Source organism: Bombus affinis, unplaced genomic scaffold (genome assembly GCF_024516045.1).
Source record: "Bombus affinis isolate iyBomAffi1 unplaced genomic scaffold, iyBomAffi1.2 ctg00000070.1, whole genome shotgun sequence".
In the NCBI taxonomy this organism is placed as follows: domain Eukaryota; kingdom Metazoa; phylum Arthropoda; class Insecta; order Hymenoptera; family Apidae; genus Bombus; species Bombus affinis.
This window is the reverse complement of record NW_026108823.1, coordinates 145,543-156,581: the sequence shown is the minus strand read 5'-3', so window position 1 is coordinate 156,581 and position 11,039 is coordinate 145,543. Positions and strand designations below refer to the sequence as shown.

General features: G+C 37.8%; 1 protein-coding gene and 1 long non-coding RNA gene across 2 annotated transcripts in view; one reads left to right on the top strand and one right to left on the bottom strand.

Moving 5' to 3' along the window:
* Positions 1-11,039, top strand: part of LOC126927025 (uncharacterized) — a 97,555-nt gene that overhangs the window by 61,630 nt on the left and 24,886 nt on the right. The window lies entirely within an intron of this gene.
* Positions 92-1,432, bottom strand: LOC126927085 (uncharacterized). Its single transcript, XR_007715138.1, has 2 exons — positions 684-1,432; positions 92-618 (listed from the first exon to the last, which is right to left on the bottom strand). It is a non-coding gene; the product is annotated as an uncharacterized LOC126927085 (long non-coding RNA).

The window sequence follows — 11,039 nt, the reverse complement described above, 5'->3', positions numbered from 1 at the left end:
CGGTTTATTCTCAAGCTATAGTTCAATTTCGGAAATTGCCAATTAAAATCATAGAAAAAAAAAAACACAGAAAGTTCGTTAAAATATGCGATTTTCCAATCAAGATATAGAATTTATTCGAGTAATATAGATTACAGTAGCGATGGTGACGGCAACGATGAATGGACTGATTCTTCGTGCGAAAATAAATTGGAAGCGCAGAACGATGCATTGTTTCAGGGAATATCGATTTTCAAGCATGGTTTTAAAGTACATGTGCGCGTGACTAGGTTTGTTAATTAATGCCGCTCCCAGGTTTTCAATACATAAATGTGACACCTAAATATCTTTAAGCTTAAAACAATTGGACTAACAATTTCATTAAATTTAAATCAATATTTATCTTTTTAAACGCAACAATATTTTTAATGACAACTTCACGTGTAAATCAAGTGCATACATATTCGATCGATCTTGAAATCCTGATTCTCTGCGAAGAGAAAAATCGTTTGAGGTGGCCGTGTTGTGAGTTATACTTGTAGTAGTTAGTAGGCCTGTTCCGCTGTAATTGTCACTGGGGGCTGTAGATGTCGCTGCCGGGGTACTGCTGATTTTTCGGCTTGTCGAGTGCCGCCACACCTTGAATAAAGATTTGATCTACGTTTTATATGCAACGTTTTACATCCACCTCTTTTCAGATACACCTCTCTATTTAAAATCATAGATCGTCACACTCTATAGGTATTTCCTTGAAAAGGTTAAAGTCGTTCTGTATAAAAGCTAATTCAAAGGGGAAGGAAATTCTGCGAAAAATTCTTTCAGATTTCCCTATGTTTGAGCTCGAATCAAAGCAATCCTGTATAATAGGATAGGATGATAGGATGATTCTGTATTATTCCTTGTGTACTTTCTGTTCCTATTATTTACAATAGGATGATTATGCGTTTAACTTCTCATAGAATCTCTCTGATTCCGTATGATATCATCAGTGTTTTTGAAATATGTTATTGATGTCGTAACGTCAACCGTTTCCAGTGCAAATTCAATTTCGAATCGCAATTTCCATGTTTGCGTGGCAAAAGCGTAAAATCGATAACGCACGCAAACATGTCTTCTTTGCTAATGGCGTACTATAAATATAAATATTTGAATAAATATTGCGAATTTCATATTGCTAAAAGATTTATACTATTTGTTCGTAAATAATCGTCGGATCTATATTTAAGTGGAAACTGCTGCATTAGATCTCTTTTCTTACTTAAAATTATTTGGATTGGTAACTTGGATGTAACATGTAATTTATTCTTCTTTTATAAATAGTGTACAGAAGATACCAATTCAGAGAAATGGAAGGAAAGTCTAAAAGCAAAGAAAATCTACAGGAAGATAAAACGTTCGAGCCTTGCCAGGCTATATATGATGCTAAGTAATTTCATTTTGACAATGGTCCAACATCTTAGATTTAATCAAAGCCGCTGGAATACGCCAAATATTTCATATCTGACTTAAACATGTACTGCGACGAGCGAAAAAAGTAAACACATAAATGTAAAAGACTAATTTTTCAAGTGATCGGTAAAGATTAGGTAACAGTAACTACAAGTTATTATTAACGAAATGTAATAGTTAATTTTCATTAGCATTAATAATGTACAAAACATTTTACAAAAATGGACATCTCAAACCATGTTTACAGTTTTGCACATTAATTATACTCGTCGAATCAAGGTTTCAACATAGGTATTTCGTCCACTAGTACTACTTCACGTTTATTATATCCAATAGAATTAACTACTATTTAGGTAAATTATTTTGTGGAATGGTCAAATAATGCTATTTTCTCATTATACCTTCGACATTCGCTTTCTACATAAAATCAACGGGCTGTGTTTACACTTTTGCTTGTCACGGCGTATCAAGGAAGATTGAAATGTAAAGTAATTCGCACAAAAAAGTAGATATTAGTATTGATGTTATTGTATTCCATATTTGACCTTAAAATATGAATAAAATCAGTCTAAGTATTAATGAAATTTCAAACATTTTTTCTAAAACAACGGAACTTTCCTTTCTAATGAGCACTATATGATGCAATAGAAAAACAATTTGACACTGAAAATTGTGGTCAAGATCAATTTTGCGCTACACTTATTTAACCAATTTTCATCAAATCGAAGGTGTAGAATGGCTTGAAAAAAATACCGCGATAAATACTTTTTTGACACTTTGTACAAAGGTGTATATCAATGTGTATATCGATACACATACTCTGTATGTGCATATCCGTGGTATATATATCCGTTTTTCGAAGCAAAATGTCATCTACCTGTTCAAAAGAGCAAAGCAAAAACACTACATAGAGGGTTTGTTACTGTTAACACTCTCTATTTCCGTGCGTAAAGTATCCAACCAGATATCCAGGAACAGCTTTCAGGGAACGAGATTGAATATTTGATCGAATATATTTAATATGGCAATGTTACGTATAACAATATACGTATGGAATTTTAAAAGTCACGAGGGTTGCAGCGGACTCAATTTTAATGTACATTAAACATTTTGCTCATTGATGACCTTACCTTAATATTTTTCTCCTTCCTCACTTTCTTCTCCTATGCGAGTGACACAGCAAGATTGATAGTAACAAGCGATTTCATTAAAACACAATCTCCTTTTCCATTTGATAAACACGATACGAGACGAGGGAATGATTTAGGAACACGACTTTCGAGCGGTTTCAACAACTATTAAGTTTCATTTATAGCAACGAACACTGCCAAAGACGTAATCGATAAGATTCGCGTAGGTGCCGTAGATGACGTAGATGAAAAAACGTAGATCAAACGTAAATGACGAAATTATACATTAATTTATTTTAACGCGTTAAAATTACGCTAATGACAGTTGCTCCATTCAATTTGTTCACATATTTGAGCCTTATATGGAACAAAGTGAACGGAGCATCTGCAAGCGTGTTAACTGGACAACGACGAATTTTCACATCTACTCCACGAAGCTTCACATATATCAATGACCACTGCCGTAGTCATGGTCAAACATAGATGACGAAGTTATGTATTGATTCACTTTAACACGTTCAGATTACGCTAGTGACACTTGCGCAGTACTATTTGTTCATATATTTAAGCCCTATATGCAACAAAGTGAACGTAGCATCAGCAAGCGTGTTAATTGGACAACCACGAATTTTCACATATATTGCACGAAGATTCGTATATAACAATGATCACTGCCATAATCATGGTCAAACGTAGATGACGAGATTATGCATTAATTCACTTTAAAAATTACGCTAGTGACAGTTGCGCTGTTCTATTTGTTCATATATTTAAGCCCTATATGCAACAAAGTGAACGTAGCATCTGCAAGCGTGTTAGTTGGACAACGACGAATTTCGTTTCGCAAACACCGACACGTGATACATTTTGAAGTTACGTGGACGCGAGAGTAATTCGTTCCCTTAAATTGCTCAATTTCCATTTCTTTCGCCATGTATATTCGAGTATTGCATTTGAATTGCAGAGCAGTGGGAAGTAACGGCGCACGTCGTTGATATATCGACAGGAACATGAATTCTTTTTTCATAGGATGAATACTTTTTTCATCGAATTATTAAACCGAATCAAGTTTTCAAATCCAATCATTTAATTTCATCGTTTTACATCGAACGTTTCAATCTTTTTTCTTTTAAATACCTTACCTATATTTCATCTCGTTGAATATTCAATATTTTTAATGCTACTACCACTTATTGGTAATTTCAAATATGTAATTATCGTTCTGAAGTTAGAAATTCGAAATAACATTCGTCAGTATATGATTCTACGTTTTATATAGAGTAATAAAAATGATACAATGAGTTTCGGTAAATAACCAATAAAAATTTTTGTTCCATTTTCTTTTTCTTTTCTTTTTTTTTTGGTTTTATGTATCCAAGGTCGAGAATAAACTATGTGCACGTTTCTTGTATTCGTTTCTTGTATTTTTATGAGGAATTCAGTCTTTTTACGCCACAAGAGTCTCAACGTTTTCGTTTTCACGCCTACGTTACGCTCGTTAAACACGTTCCAACAAGACCATGAATAAGGGTAACAGCTTTAATGTTTTCACATGTGTTAATTTATTATCTTAGACCTTAAATATTTTATTTATAAAATCTTTATTTAAACAAGTTACCATTGTCGCTACAATAAATCAATGAATGAAATCAGTTTAAATTTAAAATATCATTTCATAATTTCTCGTCACTTGTATCTAAAAACAACAAAAAAACGGTGTACCCACATCGTGCGTAGACGGGAAATTAAAACAGTGGAGCTTAATTGAAACACTGATCATATTCCGCGATTGTAAAACAATAATAGAAAATCGTGTTTCTTTTGAAGGGTATGAAATTGTCAGGAGATTATGCCATAAATGAAATTGGAAACTGGCTGGTCAAAGGTATTAAACTCAATTAAACTGAACTGTGTTATATTGTACAAAGGCTAGAGAACTGCTACCAAATATCTGCTAGTTTAAAGGTGTCCCTTATAAATTATAATTATATTTCAAATTCAATCTCCTAGTAATAAGTAAATTAATATTTTACCTAAAATCTGTGATATAGATAACAAAAATAAATTCTTTACATTATTCGTTAGTTTACAATATAATTAGAATATTATCTTTATTTTCTGGTGTCTTTGTTATCCTTAAAAGATAAACTGCTTATTTACAAATTTAACACTGCATATGCTATTAATAAATCATTTTATATTTAATTTTGCAACCTTCAGTCATTGTTAAAACTTGTTGACAATACTGTCGGTTAATAGAAATTTCTAAAATCCCCTTGTTTCTACTCGATTAAAGGGTATATTGCAGAAACTATGTTAGCTACAGTGTTAGTTACAAATCACCTGTGTCACTCCATTAAACTTATACACAATAGTATTGATTCTTGTTTTAATTTAAAATAAAATATGTTATTGTAGGAATGAAGCAGAATGTTCAAATAATTGAAACAACTTTTTGTCCTATAATTAGTGCCTTTCATTTTAAAAATTAAAAAATTTTTAATCAACGATATTTGGAAGTTTCGATCTAAAATGATCAGGAATTGAAACAGAAATACTTTTATGCCAATAAATACGTATTCTTCACATATAAAACAAATATGAAAACAAAAATCGATGTATATGAATGAATTTTGAAATGGGGAGGAATTATATGATTATACCCATTCTCTGTTGCGTTTAATTGCTTCAATTGATGTTTCATGAGAATTTTCATCGAATTTTTTAGAGATTTTTTTTTTATTAGAATATTTACAATCAGTTCTCGTTGAGAATTTTCAGTAATTAATTTAATTTGGCGTGATACAATGACATGGACCATAATAGTTTTATATTGTTGGTTCTAGTAGAAACTAAGGATTTAAACTAGAGGGTATTTTCTTTTTAGTCTGCGGATCTGGTCCGTCGTGTCCAGTAGTTGGGTGACTAGTGGGTTGTGGTGGTTGTTGACTCTTGTGTTATATCTGCTTCTGGACTTGTGTATTTCATCTTTGACTGTAGGTATCTTGAGGTCACGGTGGATTGTTTCGTTGGTAACATACCAGGGTGCATTTGATAGGGATCTTAGCGTTTTCGATTGGAAGCGTTGGAGTATTTCAATGTTGGAGTTACTTGCTGTTCCCCATAGTTGGATTCCGTAGGTCCAGACAGGTTTTATTACGGCCTTGTAGAGGGTTATTTTGTTCTGTATGTTTAGTTTGGAGCGTCGGCCCGTGAGCCAATAGAATTTTCTTAGTTTTTCCTTTAGTTGCTTTGTTTTTTCCGAGATATGTTTTTTCCAAGTTAGCCTCCTGTCCAGGGTCATGCCCAGGTATCTTACGGAGTCCTTGCTTGGGATTATTGTGTTGTTAATGGTGACCTGGGGGCAGGTTTGTTTTCGGAGCGTGAAGGTTACATGAGAGGATTTTTTTTCGTTTATTTTGAAACCCCATTTTTGGAACCACTTTTCCATGGTGTCGATACTTCGCTGGAGAGTGGATGAGGCAATTGCCGGGTCTGCGTGGGTAGCTAATGGTGCTGTGTCGTCGGCAAATGTTGCTATTGTTACGTCGTTTGATATAGGTAAGTCGGCAGTGTAGATGGAGAACAGTAGGGGTCCGAGGACACTACCTTGGGGTATGCCGGATTCTATTGGGAATGTTGCGGAAGTGGCGCCTAGACATTTAACTATGAATTGTCTGTTGGTTAGGTAGGATTTTAAGATGGAGTAGTATGGATGGGGTAGGATCTTTTTGAGCTTGTAGAGTAGCCCTTGATGCCATACTTTGTCGAATGCCTGTTGGATGTCTAGGAATACCGCTGAGCAGTATTTTTTCTTTTCAAGGATTTGGCTGATCATGTGGGTTATGCGCTGGATTTGCTCTACTGTTGAGTGTTGTTTTCGGAAGCCGAATTGGTGATCTGGGAGTGTTTTCAATTCTTCTAGGAGTGGAAGGAGACGATTCGTGAGCATCCTCTCGAATAGTTTAGACAGGGTAGGTAAAAGACTGATTGGGCGATAGGAGCTGGTTTCATATATTGGTTTACCGGGTTTAGGGATGAGGGTGATCAGTGAGATTTTCCACGCCTGAGGAAAGTGTTGAAGGCGGAGGATAGCGTTAAAGATTGATGCGATGAGTGCAATCCCTTTTATGGGAAGTTCCTTGATTGCTTTATTGCCTATTAGGTCGTAACCTGCTGCTTTCTTGGGGTTTAGGCGACTGATTGCTTGTATGATCTCTGAAGAAGTGAAGGGTTCAATAGGAGGGGACATTTGGAAGGGAGTGTGCAGATATTCGGTAACGTCCGCTGCAGCTATGGAGGAATGGGGTTGGAATACTTCAGTCAAGTGTTTGGCAAATAGGTTGGCTTTTTCTATAGGGCTACGCGCCCATCCACCCTGCGGACGGCGGATTGGAGGTATTATTTGTGGGAGGCGCGTGAGTTTCCTGGAGGCTTTCCATAGTGAGTAGTTGGAGTCGGCTGTGGGGGACAAGCTGACGAGATATTTGTGAAAACGGTCATTATTGTAGTTTTTTATAGTTTTGGATAGTTTTCTAGTTGCGTTGTTTAGTTTGCGTTTGTCCTCCGGTGTTCTATGGGTCTGCCATATGCTTCTTAGTCTACGTTTTTCTGCTATTTTTTTTAATATGTACTGGGGGTATTCGTGGTTGCTGATGGGCGTTTTTGCCGGTGTGGAGAAGCGGATAGCGTTTGTTATGCTCGTGTTTAGGTATTCCGTGGCTGCTTCGATGTCTTCATTGTTTTTTAGTGAAGTTGAGGCTGAAGTTGTGTGTGTAAAGACTTCTCTAAAGAGCTGCCAGTTGGTGTGTTGGTTATGTATGGAGCCATTACGTGTATTCTCGATGATAGTTGAACTGACTGTTACTATCACGGGGGAATGATCAGAGGAGAGATCAACCGAGGAATTGATTTGGACGTGTCTTGACGAGATATTTTTAGTTATGAGGAAATCAAGGAGATCGGGTATTTTGTTTGTGTCGGTGGGCCAGTTTGTGGGTTCGTATGTGGTAAGGTAGTTGAGCTTGTTGGTTATTATGCTGTTGAGGAGGTTTTTGCCTCTTACTGTAACCAGTCTGCTGCCCCATTGGGTGTGTTTGGCGTTGTAGTCTCCTCCAGCTATGAATCTATTGCCCAGGGTGTCCAGGATGTCGTCAAAGTCTTCTTTGGCGATGGAGTGTCTGGGAGGGCAGTATACTGCTGAAGTGGTGATTGTACCATGACAGTCTTCAAGACCATGCTTGGAGGTAGTCTTTCTGGAATGGTGGAAGTTCGTAGTGCTTAATGTTTGATTTGATTATGATTCCGGTGCCGCCGTGGGCCTTTCCGCTAGTGTGTTGGGTATGGTAGAACTTGTATCCGTTTATGTTCAGGTAGTTTTTGTCGGTGAAGTGGGTTTCAGATATGAGCATTATGTCGATTTGCTGGTGTTTTAGGAAGAGTTCTAGTTCAAGTTTGCGTTGCGCTAGACCGTTGGCATTCCACAGAGCTATGCGTCTTGGTTTTATTTTGCGTCGGGGCGTATTAATTTATCCATAATGAGTGTTAGTAGCGATAGCAAATTGTTTATTTGCTCTGATTGTTTCTCTATTAGCTTTTCAAGCCTAGAGACGTTGTCTGTATCAGGTGAGTTGGGGGCACTATTTTGAGGAGGATCCCTATGGCTATTTGGTATATTTTGAGTGCCTTGTACCGCTTGGGCATAGGAGGTTGAGGGAGTGGTGAATTTGGTAGGGCTGGGTGTTTGATTGGTTGGGGGGATTGGGATAAAGATGAATTTCGGTGCGCTGGGTGTTTGGTAGGTTACCTCTTTTGTTCTAAGTTTGGGGTACTTGTTTGAGTACAGTGTTTTGTAGGCTGAGCAGCCTTTGTAGTTGGCAGGATGGTCACCTTGACAGTGGATGCACTTCGCTGGGGTTTCCGGTGATTTACTGCACTGGTCGGTGGGGTGTGTACCTGCACATTTGACGCAGCGGAAGGTATGGTTGCAGTATTTCTGCGTGTGCCCGTATCTTTGGCACCTTTTGCATTGCACTATCTCCTTTTTGATTTGCGGTGGTTCGAATTTTACTATAGCGTTCATTAGGCGACTGATGTTGTAGATTCCTTATTGTTGGGTTTTTGTTTTAAACCGATAAAAAATAGGGATAACGGGTTTTTCGAGACTTTATGCCTTATGTTGCTGACATTGATGACTTCGTGGCCGAGTTTCGATAGTTCTATTTTTAGCTCGTCGATGTCTGCAGAGTGGTGGATGTTTCGTAGCACCACCCGGAAAGGTCTTTCTTCTTTGAGTTGATAGGTGTGGAAATTGGCGTTCAGGGCCCTAAGTATCTTGGTAAGCCTCCTGTAGGCTTCTGGGTTCGTCGGCAGGATTTTGACTCGATTGTTGGTTATCTTCAGGTTGTAGTCCTCCTTGGAGATATCTCTCTCTAAGGACTTGATCATAGTCTGGGTGTCAATGACATCATTAACAAATATTGGTGGGGGAGGGGGGCTTCTCCGTGCGTGGTGGTTTGTTGGCGGGCCTGCGATTTCCATGGCGTCGTTTGAGGATTCCAATATTGCGAACCTATTATGAGTGTTAATTTGTGTTGTTGGCTGTTCGTTCGAGTTTGGTTCAATTTTGCGTTTTTTCGCCTTATTGGCGTCGTTGGCACGGTGGGATCTGCTGCACTTCTGCCACGGGGGGGGGGGGGGGTAGTAGCGCGGGGTAGTTGTGAGTTTGCACAGGCGAGCCTGGTCGTGTTTGCTGGGCCATCATTGAGCTAGCTATTTCAATATGAATAACTAGTCGTGAGGCTATGAGGCAAGGTTCGGGTTGGGGTTAGGCGCGTAGGCTTTTCTTCTGCCTGGCGGATAGGAAACACTTGGGAGGGTAAGAGCACGCTGTGTTCACTTTCGACGGTTGGGTGACACGTGTTACTTTCGAACTTCACTGGGCACTAGAGACACGTCTGCACGCTTCGACACTCAACAGCGAACTGTTCCAGAGCGAATGACAATCAATTATACGTCGCCTGTATATCACCGGCTCGTGTTCCTTCAGCAAGTTATGTCGCATGGGGACATACACAGTTGACAAATCCCTGGGGGAAAATCCTTTATGATTTGGAAACTCAGGAAAATATGGTGGTCACCGATATCGGTAATTTCCAGCTTAACATTAAAAGCGAGAAATCCATGATGTAATTAACTTTTAGTCTCGTTGGTTCATCGATTTTGCCAGCTCCCTCTGTATTTGCTGAATTTATTAGCAAGCATTACTTATTACTTCGTATGTTTTTACATTTTCTCAAAGACGTACGGATTTGTACGACACTGTCTATAAAAAGGAGTAACTCTACACTGAAACAGAATATGTTTTCTTATAATATTTCTACTACAATACCGTTTTTTTATGAATTATTACTAATTACTTATCATTTGTACTAAATGAATAACTCAATTAAGAAAACCAAAATGTTATAAATAATAATCTGTATATCTTGTGTATCAATATGTAATTGGATATTGTAATAATATTGGAATGTCTTTGATCAGGGATATGATAAAGAACACGCGAAGACTACATTCTTTTGAACATCTTTAATATCCATCATTTATAACATTAAACATCTTTTTAAATATTTAGATAGATTAATACGTAACTCTTTATATATATAAACATTAATTTGAAGTTACAAGCTTAGAGAAATTGGTCGATTAATATTTATAGATCGGCTGTCTCGATGAAAGGCTTAAAGAAAGCAAAAACATAACAATGTCGCAAATATAATTTATAGTTTAACTTCTTTCTTGTATCTGTCTGCCTTTCACGATGTTTTACCAATTACAATTACCAATTACAAGTAATTTCGACTTCTTTGCGCTCCGTTTTAACGCATTCGAGACCGAAAGAAATTCATATCAATCAGTAGGCATAATATAGAATTATATATGTCGGAGATGGAAAAACACCGGAACCTCTCCTTGAATTCTCGGGAATACCGTAATGTCGTAATTTAGATTAAACAAATGTCGCTCCGATTGTTCGAGGTTTATGATAGTGAGCTTGGGCTCGAGGCGACAACCAGTCGCCGAACGTAGCCGCGGTCAAGGGATGAACGTTTTATCTAACAAAGGCACAGAGTAACTCTATACCTCCCCTTTAAAGAAATAGCCGTAGCGACACGTGGCAGTAAATATTTCAAAGGTTTCTGTTCCGTGGCTCGCCACACGCAGATCCTATCCTTCGGGTAAGATGATCTCCAGATGTCAATATACCTCCGCAGTATGTTTAGCTAACTTGAGGACCCGCAATAAATCTTAAGATTTAGTCAAGCAAAGTTCTTCATTTAGACAAACAGTCCTTGTTGCAACTACGGGACGATAGGAGAAGCCTATCTTCCACGAACGATGCCCCCGTCAACAACCTCCCCTCAAGGGCGGCCAGCATCTCTTTCAAAACGCCGATATGGAGATCGACCAATTAGCAACAGC